This window comes from Cebus imitator, unplaced genomic scaffold (assembly GCF_001604975.1).
Source record: "Cebus imitator isolate Cc_AM_T3 unplaced genomic scaffold, Cebus_imitator-1.0 Scaffold19, whole genome shotgun sequence".
NCBI classification, from domain to species: Eukaryota; Metazoa; Chordata; class Mammalia; order Primates; family Cebidae; genus Cebus; species Cebus imitator.
In genome coordinates this window covers 7,965,915-7,981,526 of record NW_016107334.1, presented here as the reverse complement: position 1 = coordinate 7,981,526, position 15,612 = coordinate 7,965,915, and the positions used below count along the sequence as shown (strand labels likewise).

General features: G+C 39.7%; 1 long non-coding RNA gene and 1 other non-coding gene across 3 annotated transcripts in view; both read right to left on the bottom strand.

Annotated features, from left to right (window-relative positions):
• Nucleotides 1-239: 239 nt before the first annotated feature.
• Nucleotides 240-345, bottom strand: LOC119469643. Its single transcript, XR_005198480.1, has one exon. It is a non-coding gene; the product is annotated as a U6 spliceosomal RNA (small nuclear RNA).
• A 5,454-nt stretch (nt 346-5,799) lies between these two features.
• Nucleotides 5,800-15,612, bottom strand: part of LOC119469630 — a 10,858-nt gene continuing 1,045 nt past the window's right edge. Inside the window, exons 2-3 of one of the 2 annotated variants that reach the window (XR_005198468.1) lie at nt 12,503-12,572; nt 5,800-5,872 (exon numbers count right to left, since the gene is read on the bottom strand). This is a non-coding gene — a long non-coding RNA (uncharacterized LOC119469630). Of the gene's footprint in view, nt 5,873-11,482; nt 11,878-12,502; nt 12,573-15,612 lie in introns of those variants that run through there. The other variant, XR_005198470.1, reaches the window with a different exon arrangement.

The window sequence follows — 15,612 nt, the reverse complement described above, 5'->3', positions numbered from 1 at the left end:
GCAGTGTTTTGAAATGCTTGTTGTAGAGGTCTTTCGCCTCCATGGTTAGCTGTATTTCTGCGTATTTTATTATTTTTGTGGCTATTGTGAATGGGATTGTGTTCCTGATTTGGCTCTACTTGGATGTTGTCGCTATATGGGAATGTTACTGATTTTTGCACGGTTGTTTTGTATCCTGGCTACTATCACTAGTATTACTTTTCTCTAATCAACACTGCTTCTTTTTATCTTTTATTTTTTAAAAAATGGAACACTTTACAAATTTGCATGTCACTCTTGCACAGGGGCCATGCTAATTTTCTCTTACCATTCCCATTTTAGTATATGTGCTGCCAAAGTGAACACAACACTTCTTCTTATGGTTATATCTCACATCAAAAATATGAGGGTTCTGCAGTAGAGATGGAGAATCAATCCCACCAGGATATGGAAAGGAAGGGGAAGAATGCAGGCAGTAGTGCATTGAATCCATCACTTACTTCCCCCCGTTTTCCAAAATTTGAGGAAAAAACCAATCTCCTTATAAAAAGGTGAATATGGCAAAGTAGAAAAGTCTGGATAGCATGTCAGAAGACCAGAGATGGAGACATATCTCCTATATGATATCTCAAGCAAGCTGGTCAGATTCTGTCATTTGTTCTCCTAGGGGAATCTATGAGGTCACTAAGGTTCCTGGCTGGGTCCTCGGAGCTTACCTATATGTTCCAAATAGTCTTATCCCCTGTGTTGTATTTACTTGTAACTATGTCACATTAATATGGCCATCTATTACCTTCACATCAACAGATTCAAAGCCTCCTGATGTACAATGTAATCACAATATACTACACATTTTCAGCACACACTGATGTTGCTCTCTTTAATTTCCTGGACTCAACAAAAGAATGAGTCAGAAAGAAATTCAACTTTGCCTATTGTTAGACAATGCCTCAGAGATTTCCCCAACAGAAGAGAATAATGGAGGCTTGGCTCCTAAACACTGATATCCTACAAAAACTAGGCCAGGCCCCATGAAATGGGTTGGCCGATGTTGTAACAGCTGTAAGACCAGCTTCTCCACTGTGAGTCTACATAGTACCTGGAATCAGAGGATGGACATCTAATTTAAATAGCTTGTCCATTAAACTTTGATTCTAATTATTTTCTCTGTTGGTATAGTCAGAGATCCAGAAACCACTTCTCTATGTACTTGCTTTTTTGAGAAAGGCAAGAACTTGCATTTATGTAAATAAAAAAGAATAAGGACAGTATCTCTCATATTTCAAAACTTACTTTCTAATACACAAACATATATTGGAGGAACTAAGGTTAGATTCTTTATCATATTATAATGAGATTCTAAGATGACTCAACTTCCTTTGGACTTTCATAATGAGGAATCACAATTGGTATTGAGGGAGAGTCTATTCTTCTTAAGATGTCTATGGAGCAGGAAGTTAGCTATGTCGGAAATAGGAAAAAGGGAGGGATAGGAATGTATTAGTGATTTCTGACTACTGGATGTCCCTATTACTTGTATCATGCTGGCCCAGTAGGGGGTTCTCCATCTGACACTGTATGCTTTTCCTTCAACTATGGCCCAGCAGCTTAAGAATGAGAATAAAAATTTTGTAAATGACTAATTCTCTTCTCTCAGGACTGTGATTTTCATTTTGTCTCTAATAGATTTGCTGAAAGAAACTCCCTAAAATATATTAAGTAAAAGGATATTCATTGTAACTAAAGAGTTCCAAATCAACAAAGTTAGTGGCCTGATTGTGGCAGCATCAGCAGACTCTCCAAGGCTCCCCAACATATTCCTCATCAGCTTGCTTTGCAGCAAACTCTGTCTGACCCCCTGACCTGGAGGCAGCCTGCAAAGGGGGTTCAGCTATCTGGGTGAGGTCACATGCCAACCTAGAACCCTTGGCCCCAGAAACCCCTGCCATTTCTTTTTAGGTGTCTGCATATCTAGAAGGCTACCATTTAGAATGACCTGGGAAGTATGCCAGTATCCTATACAATCATGCTGTACATTTCATCTCTTAGTTAGTAGGAAGCAATTAAGAGGGTTGGAGTTTGCTCTTAGCTAAACCTGAGGCAGCAGGGAAATTCAGTACATGGCTTTTATCATCAAAAGCTCAAAGTTTGTATCACATGTGTCTGGGAGGGAAAGAAAGATTAGTGGAACAGACCATCCCTATTGTTCCTTTTGCTGGGGCCTGTGCTATAGTTAGAACACCAGGAGGACTTGTCACCATCATGGGCATTTAGGATGGCAGATGGCAGCCTGTGTGTGTGTGACATACATTGACTTATAAACTTTTGTTTTTCCATACTTTTGTTGTATGATTAATTGCCTGTGAGCCATGTATTGTGGGTGTGATACTGTAAAATATATATTTGGTCTTTGGCCTGTTTTCTGACATACAACTTCTAAAATCCTTAGAATCTCCCAAGTAATGTCTTGTTGTGTGCTAATGGAATGACTGGTGGCTGACAGCTGTAGGTAGCTTCAAATGGGGTGCGTTAGTCCATTCTCGTGCGGTTAATGAAAACATTCCTGAGACTGGGTAATTTATATGGAAAAAGAGGTTTAATGGCCTCACAGTTGCACATGGCTGAGGAGGTCTCCATATCATGGCAGAAGGTGAAGGAGGAGCAAAGGCATGTCTTACATGGCAGCAGGCATGAGAGTGTGTGCAGGGGAGCTGTCCTTTAAGAAACCATCAGATCTCATGAGACTTATTCACTATCATGAGAGCAGCACAGGAAAAACCTGCCGCCATGATTCAATGACCTCACACCAGGCCCCTCCCTTGACAAGTGCCATGACAAGTGGGAATTACAGGAGCTACAATTCAAGATGAGAATTTGTGGGATAGGGACACAGCCAAACCATATCATAGGGGCTGGCCCCCAGAAAGACCAAGAAATGATTAGAGTGTTGGATTTTCAACCCCATCTCCCAATCTCTGGGGAGGGAAAAGGGACTGAAGGCTAAGTTGATCACTAATGTCCAATGGTTTAATCAATCATAAAATCTAAAAATGACTGGTTTGAGGAGCTTCCAGATAGCTGAACATGTTCTTGAAGGGTGGCATGCCCAGAGAAGGCATGAAAGCTCTGAGCCCCTTCCCCAATACCTTACCCTATATATCTCATCTTTATCCTTTGTAATATCATTTATATTAATAGTAAACTGGTGAACTTGAGTGTTTCCTTTACTTCTATGTGCCCCTCTAGCAAATTAATCAAATTTAAAGAGGAGATCATGTGACTCTCGATTTACAGCCAGCAGTTCAGAAGTGTGGGCAAAACAACCTGTGCTTGTGATTGGTATCAGAAGTGAGGTGGAAGCAGTTTTATAGGACTGAGTCCTTAACTTGTGGGCACTATACTAACTCTAGGTAGATAGTGTCAGTATTGAACTGAATTAGAGGATACCCAGCTGGTGTCTGCTGCAGAACTGATTGCTTTCTCGGTGTGTAGGAGAAAATCCCACACACATTTGGACACAGAAATCTTCTGTGTAATCGTTGTGGTATGGGAGCAGAGGAAAAGCAGTTTGTTTTTTTCACGGTTTCTGTTTGTATTTTTTCCACCCAGAGTGGGGAAAACACTTTCTAAAATGTTAAACATAGAGTTACCATATGATACAGTAATTCCACCCTGATGTATGTATCCAAAAGGACTGAAAGCAGAGTCTCAAGCAGGTATATGTATGTCCATGTTCATACCAGCACTATTTGCAATAGCCAAAAGGTAGAAACAACTCAAATGTTCATAAATAAATAAATCGATAAGCAAAATTAATATATATGTACATATACTAAATATATTAGACAGTAACAATTACAGAGTTTTAAAGTGGGATAAAATATTGATGCTTGCTATGATATGAATGAACCAGGAAAGCATCATGCTAAATGAAAGAATACAGACACAAAGGGTTGCATAATGAATGACTCCATTTACATGAAGCATCCAGAATAGGCAAATCCATAGAAATATTATTTCAGGAATCCAAGAGTAAAACTTTAAAAGCAGTTCAGATAATATATTTATTGAATGTATTATTCACACTCATGCAGACCTATATAGAGGAGTCCCTATAGGGGGCCTGTTCATGATATTAGCCATGTTTCTATGCAATTATCTCTCTTCTATCTTCTTTCTAAGTTTTCTTTCTCCCTTTTAATGTAATACTCTCTTGTCTACAGGACTTTACTTCAAGTAGCCTCAAAGCCTTTACAGAAGTGGGTGAGATAAAATTATAACTAAACAGCTAACCAAAAGCTCTCTTTACACTTAATAACAAACAATTGCTTATTTGACCTGAAATAAAAATTTGAGGTTAAAAAAAGAGCTCACAACTCCATTGTTCTTTTGACTTAACATTCATTTTACCAAGTGTGAAAGGTTCATCAAACTGAACATGGTTTCATTGCCTTTTTCTTCATAAGAAGAATGTTTTGTTTAGTTGAGCCTTTTCTGCCGTGCCAGTTTTATGGTGAGGTGTCCAGGCTTCCCTCTAATCATACCGCCCATTGGTATGTTATGAAACAGTTTATGGCCCTCATTAACTTTGATGATAATAATTAAATGAAGCTGTGAATTATGTCCAGGGCCAGCTCTCTGGGGTGTTCCTGATTTAGTTTCCACAGACAATCAAGAGATGGTTGGTCTAACTAAGCCAGAGTCCAGAATATTGTGACTTAAATACGTATCTTCTGAAAATAGAAGTCTGTCCATAGAGAAAAAATAAAAGACCAGAAGCAAATATAAGTCAATACAGAGAGATCCTTGCAATGAGCACAGAGCCTGCAGTTGAGGAAGCTTCAGAGGAGAGGCAGTGCTTCCTCTGCGTGTCAGCCTGATTTAGTGAGGAGGAAAGGTGAGTGGCACCTGGTAAGCCCTTACCATGAACTGAGCATATAGGATCTCTTTAATCCTCCAAAAGCCTCATAAAGATGCAGCATTGGTCAGGCAAGGTGGCTCATCCCTGTAATCCCAGCACTTGGGGAAGTTGAGGCGGGTGGATCACCTGAGGTCAGGAGTTTGAAATCAGCCTTACCAACATGGTGAAACCCCATTTCTCGTAAAAATACAAAATGTTAGCCAGACATGGTGGCTCATACCTGTAATCCCAGCTACTCAGGAGACTGAGGCAGAAGCATCACTTGAACCTGGGAGATGGAAGTTGCAGTGAGCTGAGATCACACCATTTCACTCCAGCCTGGACAATACGAGTGAAACTGTCTCAAAAAAATAAATAAAATATCCAGCATTGTGCCCACTGCCGAGAAGAGTAAACAAATGCTTCTTTCCTGGTAAACTTTATGGTGTAAAGCCCCTGAGGTCCCAGCTATGAGAACTGAAGCTGTGGATATCTTACAGTCCTCAGTTCATATGGATGAAGGGATATCTGGGCCCATGAGGAGCTGTCTGCTGGGGGCTGTAGGCCAGGGTCCTCTGAGTCTTCTGTCGGAATCTTATAATTTTATGCCCAATTCTAAGGAAGACGGTGCTGCAAAAAGAAGTAAGAAACAATTGGAAAGCTAGATCACTATGCCCTCCAGAGAATATTCAGTGATCAAGGTGGAGTCCTTAGAAGAGGCAGCCACGTGGCAGGACAGGGGCAGGGATGGAGGTGTGGGTGCATATCACTGGGCATCTCCTAGAGAGACTAAAGGACTGGAAAGCGCAAATGTCTTTGTTAGAAAAATAGTCTCTCTGAAGCACAGGGTAAATGCTTTCTGGGAAAACTGAGAATTATATGCAGAGGATCTGAGGGTGAGAACAAGTTTGGGACCTGCGTTCACGGAAGAGTCTGTGTCAGACACCAGTGCTGCCATCATCACGACCCAGGTTTTAATTTGCCTGATATCATCTGGAAAACACACAGTAATAAGTATAACATTATTTTTGTGCCGTTCTCAACCTCTAGAAAAAGCAGCACAGTTGAATTCTAACAAATGCACTCTTAAAGAAATAGACAAATAGATCAGTGCTGCAGAACACAATTCAGAAAGTGACCAGCGAATATTTGGAACTTTTGTATCCAATAAAAGTGGCCATCAACCCAGAGTGTAATGAAGGGCTACTTACTTAATAATCAATGTTGAAATAATTTTTTATCCCTTGGGGAAAAGTAAAGATAGCTCACTTTCTCAAACCATGAAAATAAAAAGCTAGGCAAATCAAATGCCTGAACAATAAAGACAATAAAAACATCAGAAAAATAGACTATATTTCTAAACTTGAGAATAGGAAAGGGATTATTGGGAAACAGAAATGCAAAAGTCACACAGAAAAAGATGGCTAAATATAACCGTGTCCGGGATGTGTATGTATCAAGCTCTAAAATTGTCCCATTGAAGCTTTTCTTGGTTTGAGCAGAACAAAAATGCATCATCTCTCGCTGCCTCCATGGAGGTGGAAGACTGACAGCTTTCATCAAAACCTTTCTCCACCTAATGTCCTTCTCAAAATCCTTTCAGATTCTTGACACAGTTCAAGAATTAAGAGTCACATAACTATTTTTGGTCATTTCCATTGGTGTCCTTCATAATGTATTTACTTTAGAATATTTATTATCTTGGGGCCTCAGCCAAAGCTAAGATTAAATAGTTATTTTTCATATCTTGGTGTGTGTATGTGAGTGTGTATGTGTACTGTGTGTGCCTCATGATACTTCAAATTGATAGCAGCAGTAACTCTCAGGCAGAGGGAATGAGTGGAGTAGTGAATGGTCAAGAGTGACATTAGCTTTATCTGTATTGTTTGAATTTTTATAGTGACAGTATATTCATGTATTTCTTGTGTTATTAAATGTAAATGAAATTTAATATACTCTAGCCTGTGCTGGTTGTGTTTCTGCAACTTAATTTCCATCTGCCAATGAAATAAATCTGAAACCTTTCATTTGGGTTAATGGTCCAACTTAATGTGTTGGTCAATTGGAAAAAAAGCAAATTGCAAGGAGCTTTTCAGGGCTCTGTGCTTTGGATTGCTCTTAAGATCACAGAGTTTTCTTCTGATATTTACTTTTCCCAGATATATACTCAGTGTGTAATGGATATTTGTCCTGGTCCTTGGCTGACCTAAAGGAGTAAATGGTAAGGCCAGCAACTTCCTGTCTTGCAAACATGAGAGAATACATAGCTACCTGGTCCATTTCCAGCTGGAATCAAAGTCCAGTAGGTAGAATGTTTATTTGAACAGCGAAATTGAAATGGGCTTCTGTTTGGCTTCCCAAAATAAGCTGAATAACCACTTTTGTGATCTGCAGACAGCATCCTGGGAATATTTTGGCAAAGGGGCAGTTGTGAAATGAATGAGGTGATAAGTGCAAAATGGATACTGTGACTTTGGCTGGAAGGACACGAGGCATGGCACTAAAGGCACAGGTACCAATCTGCCAGACAACTTTCCTCTGTACAGTCTTCCAGACTGCAATAACAATATCTTAGTGATTCCTGGTTTGTGTTTTATAAACATTTCAAAGTGCTTCCACACCTTCACTGGCCCATTTTACACCTATTGAGTGCCCACAATTGTTGGTTGCAGGGCTGGGAGTAGACAGAACTATTTTCTTTCATTTCATAGTCTAATTTGGGGAGGTAGACACTTCAGCTAGTGTTATAGCCTTCTGGAAAGGGCTTTGAGAGAAGGAAATCCAAGAGCTAGGGGAAAACAAAGGCAGGCATTAGAGGGAGGTGGGACAAGCTGGGCTGCTTTGAGAAAAGAGAGTGGCACGTGCTGAGGCACTGAGGTCTGGAATTGCACTGTGGGTTTTGAGAAATGTAGGTAATGAGGCCTGGACATGAGCACAGTGAAACTTGAGCCACACAGAGTCTTGTGTGATCATTCATGGAGACTGAACCTGATGTGAAGGCAAGAACATTTGATGGAGTTTAAGCAAGGGAGGTACTGGGACATATTTGCACTCCAGGGTGAAGAATCAACAGAAAGGAGGCACCACTGGAGGTTGGAAGGCCAATTAGGGAGCTCTCCCAGCAATCCGCACCAATGAGGCTGCTCTAAGGCAGAGGTACCTGGAAACGGGGGAAGGGAATAGAATCGAGGGAAATGAAGGAGCTTCTATTGGTGACTTCTTGGATGTTGGAGAGGTGTGGAGAAGTGTGTCTGGGTCCCTGTACTCGTATAGGCACCATTCACAAGGTGAGACCAAAAGGAGGATTGGGGTCAGGGGAGAGTTGAAAAGTATGCTTTTATAATATATCTTCTCCCACACTTTCTACCCAAATTCCAGTGAACTGGGTATAATTGGAGGATGAAGTTTCTCTTCTGGCAAGGAATTTTAGACACTCAGTAAATGAACTTATCCAAGGCCTCCACCTGGTTATACCAAATATGGAAATACAATGGAGTTTCTTTTTTTTTGGTTTTTTTGTTTTGTTTTGTTTGTTTGTTTGTTTAGTGGGGAATAAAATGGAGTTTATAGTTTAATGCATTGGCAGCATTCATTTAGCATTCCCTGAACCTCTAATGTGTTCTTGGGATAGAGGAAAGGAGTGAAATATAAGATATTCACTCATCTGAAAATTATAGATCAGTGATCAGTGAGAAAACAGTAACCCAGACTTTATCAGAGCAAACAACGTGCCTAATCAGAGTTGGACAAACATAAGCCAGATGGAAAATGCAGTATGATGACCAAGATGGTCTCTTTCAGGTACAAAAGTACCATGTATGTGGGGGCAGGGGCCAGAGGAACATGGTGTGAAAAATAAGAGGAGACCAACCTAGGAGAAAATACAGGATGAAGGAAAATTATTAGCAATCATTTTATGCTACAGAACAGTTTAGTAAGAATGAAAATTCAGGTTAGCTTAAGATAAAATGATCAAAGGCAGTTGAATAGAACATTCAGATGGTAGGATATAAGTGAAAGCACACAGTTGTTACTGAACTCACACATAAATTTGGTTAAAAATATAAAATGATAGCTACAGACTGGGAGAAAATATTTGCAGATCATTTCTGCAGTAAGGAACTTATATCCAGAATACATAAAGAATACTCAAAATTGAATAAGAAAACAAGAAATCCAATTGTAAAACAGGCAAATGATTTACCAAAGTGAAATGAAAACTGTGTTCACACAAAAACTTATAGCCAAAATGTTTATAGAAGTTTATATGTTGCAAATGTTTGCAATCAACCCAAACTGGAAGTAACTCAAATGCTCCTCAAGAGGGGAATGGATAAACACACTGTGGTACATCCATAAAATGTAATAGTATTGAGCAATAAAAAGAGCAAGCTACTGGTGCCAGCAACAACATGGATGGATATCAAGTGTATTACACTAAATGAAAGAAGCCAAAGTCTGCACAATATATGATCACATTTATGTAAAATTTTGGTAAATGCAAAATGATACAGACGAAAAACAGATTGGTGGTTTCCAGGGCCCGTGGGTGAGGGACAATCTACCCACAAAAGGGAGTGAACAAATATTTTGAAGATGGATCATTGTTCCATACATTGATTGTGGTCATGGTTACATGACTATTTATCAACATGAAGAACTGAGCAGCATTAAGAAAGTGAATTTTTGGCATGTAAATAGCATCTTAATAAGAAAATGAAAAGAAATTTTAAAATAAATAAATTAGAAACACCAAAGAACAGGGAAAAGTCTAAAAAAATCAAATTAATGATGTGAAGAAAAGGCCTAATATAATCACTGGGCATTGTAAATGATAAAGGCAAAAATATTAAAATAGGAGAGAAACTAATATGTTTGTGCACCATTCAACATAAGGTAAAGTGATGTTTCTAAACAAAACAAAAAACCTTACAAATGGAAAAATGTGTTTGATATTTAAAATTTTCTCAAAGAACAAATAACCATACCACATTAAAAAAAAATGTTCCAGAATTCTTAACACTGAGACACATACTACTTAAGCTACTGTGTTTTATAAATAGTTTTTTTTTTTTTTTCCCCATGAATCCAGTCAGAAAAGTAAAGTTTCTACTGCAACGAAAAAAATTCAACTGGCCTCAGACTTTTCTACACTGATTGCCTGTACAAAAAAAAAAAAAAAAGTCTTAAGGTGAAATGAATCACTATGAATAACTATGGTTATTCATAGCCAAGGTGGCATCAAAATTTAAAGATAATAAGGAAACATTGTCAAATATGAAAGAACTCAAGTGAATATCTTTGAACCACTTTGGAAATTAAAAAACAAACAAGGCAGGGCGCGGTGGCTTATGCCTGTAATCCCAGCACTTTGGGAGGCTGAGGTGGGTGGATAGCTTGAGCCCAGGAGTTCGAGACCAGCCTGGGCAATATGATAAAACCCCATTTCTACAAAAAATACAAAAATTAGCTGGGCATGGTGGTGCATGCCTGTAGTCCCAGCTAGTCAAGAGGCTGAGGTGGAAGGATTGCTTGAACTTGGGAGGCAGAGGTTGCAGTGAGCCAAGATCTGCACTCCAGCCTGGGCGACAGAGAAAGACTCTGTCTCAATAAATAAATAAACACATTTTGAAAATAAATAAATAAAAATGTAAAACCAAACAAACAACAAATACCTCTATGTAAGTCTCATCTAACCAAAGGATTTTGAAAAAATAAAGTAAGCAGGAGAAAACGTATTAAATGGCTTTGCAGTGAGGATTGAATTCATTTAAGTATAAAAACTTGTTATTAATAATTATAAGAATTATGGGTACAGATCGTCTTGCAGACATGATGTGCCTGAAAATCATTTTAAAATGTTGTAAAATAACAATTGGATCTTGGCAGAATTGCTAATAGCCCATGTCTAAAACTGATGCATAAAGATTTGTTTAAAATGGATCTGTTACTTTGTTTTCCTTAATCTTCATTTTTCACTTTAGAAAGATCTTTTAGGAAAGAACACTTGTGTGGTAAAGAGACATTTATTTCAAAGTGAAGTGTCTCTTTAATTAGTCCTTTCATTTTCAATTTCAATTCAAATTCTGCTAAAATTAAAAACAATAATTTTCATAAAAATAGTATCTATAGAATGGTCTAATATTTATAATAGTTTTTCTGACTAGCTTTCTTTCCTTTTAGCTCTGTTTATGCACAGAAATATACCTTTAGTAACAATAATATTAAATAGTAATATTATTTACCATTTATGTCAGGTATATTCTACGTGTTTTACATGGATTAGCTCATGACAGTACTCCTGTGGGTTAAGTACTATCATCATCATCATCTTCATTTAGAGGTGAGGAAACTGAGGCACCATTGTGTCCTGCCAGGACACACGTGACTGGACCAGGAAGGACCCAGAAGCAGCCAGGCTGGCCTCTGCCTGGTTCCTGCTCTTTGCTGACATGTTCAGTGGCCTCCTAAGGATTCATGGTGGCTGATTCTAATAGAAGGAATATCTTTTCACTTTTATCTGTGTACATTTTTTTCCATAATTGTCCTAATTCTTTTAGCTATGTGTATTTGTTTAAGTAAGAAAGCATAATTTAAAAAAAAATGTGCAAAGAGTTAGAAGTAGTTTAAAATAGGCTAAGATATAAGTGGGATGTGGAAAATGTAGATGGTTGCTTCTTTGAATTTGTATCTCAAATTTTTACATTTTAAAATATTGAAGAAAAAAATGAGTGATCTGATTCAAAGTGAGATTGACTCCCTTTTAGGCAGACAAGCGAAGCAGCCATTTCTCTTTGGGTTTAATTTACGTTTTTATTTTTATATTGGTAGTACTTGGTCCTTTGCCTGTTAATTTCTCCAAAGTTCATTGGTTAGGAATACATGCATTCCTTCTTCTTCTCAAAGTGCTTTGGTATCCACCAAGAAGAGGAGTGCTGTTTTTAAAGGGAGTGGAGTATAGATAATGACAGTGACATAAAATGGGAAGAAAAAGATGCCTATGGGAAAAAAACATGTTATTTTATTTATTTATTTTTTTATTATACTTTAAGTTCTGGGGTACATGTGCAGATCATGCAGATTTGTTACATAGGTATACACGTGCCATGGTAGCAGTTTGCTGCATCCATTGCCCTGTCGTCTACATTAGGTATTTCTCCTAATGTTATCCCTCCCCAATCCCCCACCCCTTGCTGTATCTTCCCTAGCCCCCCATTCCCCAGGCCCCAGTGTGTGATGTTCCCCTCCCTGTGTCTCATTGTTCAACACCCACTTATGAATGAGAACATGTGGTATTTGGTTTTCTGTTCTTATGTCAGTTTGCTGAGAATGATGGTTTCCAGTTTTATCCATGTTTGTGAACATGTTATTTCTAAATAATTGTTCTTGGAAGAACCAATGTCAGGTCTTTATAAACTTCATTATAGTAATGTATACAAGCCTCTGCCACCAACTCTCTTTGTTCATCTCTACTAAGCCTACGGAGAAAACTTGTAAGGTAGTTATCTTACATATTTATATGAATAACTTATTCATATAAATAAATATTTTATCATCATACACAAATGACTGGATGGATTCTCAGTAAATCTGGGGAGTATTAGAGGCGTAGACGTACTTAACAATATTTAGGCTACCTAGTGAGCCAGAAATTATATCAGGAGACATGGGAGTCATTTCAGAGCAGCTGAGACTGAAGGAAAGAATTTATTAAATTCAGAAATTGAGTTTTGAGACCATCTAACTATAATTATAGCCTTTGGAACATAATCCCCAAATTTTTTTAGGTTTTTTTGAAGAATCCCCTTAAAAGGACAGGCAGTCATCCTCCATTGACACTAAAACATGGCTAGAGGCTAGTGTGACCCCTAAACTGGGCCAAGAGAGAGGAAAAGCCCAGTGGTTTCATACTCACACTGGGATTGGAAGTCACACAGGGCCAAACCCCAAGGACAGCAAACACTGTGACCCAGCTGCATGGAGGCAGGATGATTCATCCATGTGATTCACCTTAACCATGATGTGCCTGGGTGCTCTGTAAAGGCCAGCTGAAAACAGTGATAGATGCAGGTAACATATTCGGGGGCCAATATGGGGGTGCCCCCTCTGCCAAGCATGCATGAACCACTCCAATCCGAACAATCAATGAGGGAAATTTAATTATCCGATGATGTCAATGAGTAAATAAAGGCTTGAAACGATGAAGAATGTTTCTCACGGTGACACCGGGGAATGGCAGATGTAGCAGATAAACCAGGGCTGCTTGAGAGCGTGACTGCAGGGTTTTGAATCCCTACTCCACCACTGACTAAGGTGTAGGCTTAGCATGTTTCTCACCTTTTCTGTAGCTCAGTTTCCTAGTCTATAAAGTGTAGAAAATAATAGTATAATTGTTGCCAGGCTGTGATGAGGGTCAAACAAGCTAATAAATATAGACCTCTGGGTGGTGCTTGATCTGTGTAGGAGCCCAGAAAACAGGTGCAATTATTCTCATGGTTATGGTGTCTCATGGAACCATGTATGCTCAGCTTCTTTCATGCTCCACACAGCCATGAGAAGATACTGGATGCCCCCCAGAAAAGCAATGTGATTGACTTTTCAAACTCTATACTGATTTTTAAAACTGCAAGGCCTTGAATTAAAGATTCCATGACCAGAAAATGCCTGGCACTTCCGTACAAGCCTCTAATACCGTCACCCAAACCATGGACTGTGAAGCTTGGCTAGGGGTGGGGCTGGCAAGCAGGAAATGGCAACTTGCCAGGATGACATGAGGCTCCCTGAAGGATTCTAAGCAGTGGTATTCTTGATGACTGTATTAGTCAGCTCTCGTGCTGCTAATAAAGACATACTGGAGACTGCGTAATTTATAAAGGAAATAGGTTTAATGGACTCACAGTTCCACATGCCTGGGGAGGCCTCACAATCCTGGCAGATGGCAAAGGAGAAGCAAAGGCATGTCTTACATGGTGGCAAGCAAGAAGTGCATGTGCAGGGGAACTCCCCTTTATGAAACCATCAGATCTCATGACTTATTCACTATCAGGAGAACAGCACAGGAAAGACCCACCCCCATGATTCAATTACCTCCCACCAATCACTCTGACAACATGGTGGAATTATGGAAGCTACACTTCGAGATTTGGGTAGGAACACAGCCAAACCATGTCAGTGACTAATTTGGCTTCCCCTACACCCATTGACTCTGTCATGGCCTTAACCTCTGGGACCACCCGCCTCTCTGCAGGTGCTCAGAGTCTCACATAGTCAAAAGGACTTGGTCTTCTGTTGAATGTCACCAAGGAATCACAAGACAAAGGCTAGGCAGAGAGGGTTAGGCCATGTAAAGATAGTACCAACTGACTGAACTGTACCAATGAGTCAGTAACTTTTTTGTTCAGGTAGACAGTTGATGATTGGGGGGGTTGTTGTTTTACCTGGATGAAAGAGGGGTGTTTTCGACACCTCTTTGTATGGGTGTCATCATTTCTTTAGCAACATGACCAAACACTGGCATTTTTCTTGTGTCCTATTCACCTGGTTGACAGGACTATAAACAGTTATCCCTTGTTACATGTTCATTTTCCACTGGATTAAATTTGGAAATGAAAAAAGAAGAAAATCTGGCCTCCTTTTGACTAAGTAGTAAAAATAGAGACTGAGCCATAAAGTCAGTATTTCATGGGGAGTTAAGGGAGAAGCTACAGGGGATTCCAGAGTCATTCCAGGAACACAGAGGAAAAGCAGGTGAAAAGAAGGGCTCAGTGTACTGTCACTGCATCAACTAGTGGTACATATCACTCTTCAAGCATCAGGGCCAATACTCAGGTATCTCAAATGGAGACGAGGGTGGACTTATGGAGAAAGAGAGGAGAAATCTTTTGTTAATATTTAAGGCTTTCCAGAGGGATGCTTTAGGCATTGGGGAATTTCCTTACTGAGGAGTTTCTGACTCCTCATGTCATGGAGATATTGTATGTTTATAAGATACGATTAATCCCCCTCTATGTCAGCCTTTCCCCATGGCTTAACGTGAGCCTTCCTCCCTGCGTGTTCTGAATGGGAATAATGCCTCTGTTGGCTAATTTGCAATAGGCCCTGTGAGCAGGCAGTTCTCTCCCACACAGTAGTTGAACCAGTCTTTGTGGGTACGTAATGGAGGCGTCTGGAGTTTGTACGATTACAGCTTAGAAGATGCCATGGATCATACCTCTCAGGGAGTTTCTCCCCCAAGGGAGAGGGGAGAATCATGCATTTGATCCCGTGTTCCAGAAACATCCAAACTGAGCCATCAGTTCTAGCAGTCTAGTGCTTCACTGTATCCAGGTGAACCTGAGCAGGTTTGCTACCTTTGTCACCCAGAAAGTTCCCCTGTCCTCCAGTTGTCTTCTTACCTGCCACAATTCAGTCTCACCAATACCCTAAATTGCTACTCTGAATGCTCCTCCCCATGCTCTGACCTGTCTACTGACTCGACAGCCCCTTTATTTGTTTACCTCATGTGCTGTGCTCCTGTAAGAACAAGCTGCTGGCAGTTCCCCACACGCTCTAGGGATCTACGTTTCCATGACTTTATTTATGCAATTCTGCCTCCTCCTCTTTGCCTGTCATCATCAGGCCAGGTCTTACTCATCTTTCAGGTATGAATTTAGGCATGATCCTCTCCAGGAAGCTTTTTCCTTCCTTCCTTCCTTCCTTCCTTCCTTCCTTCCTTCCTTCCTTCCTTCCTTCCT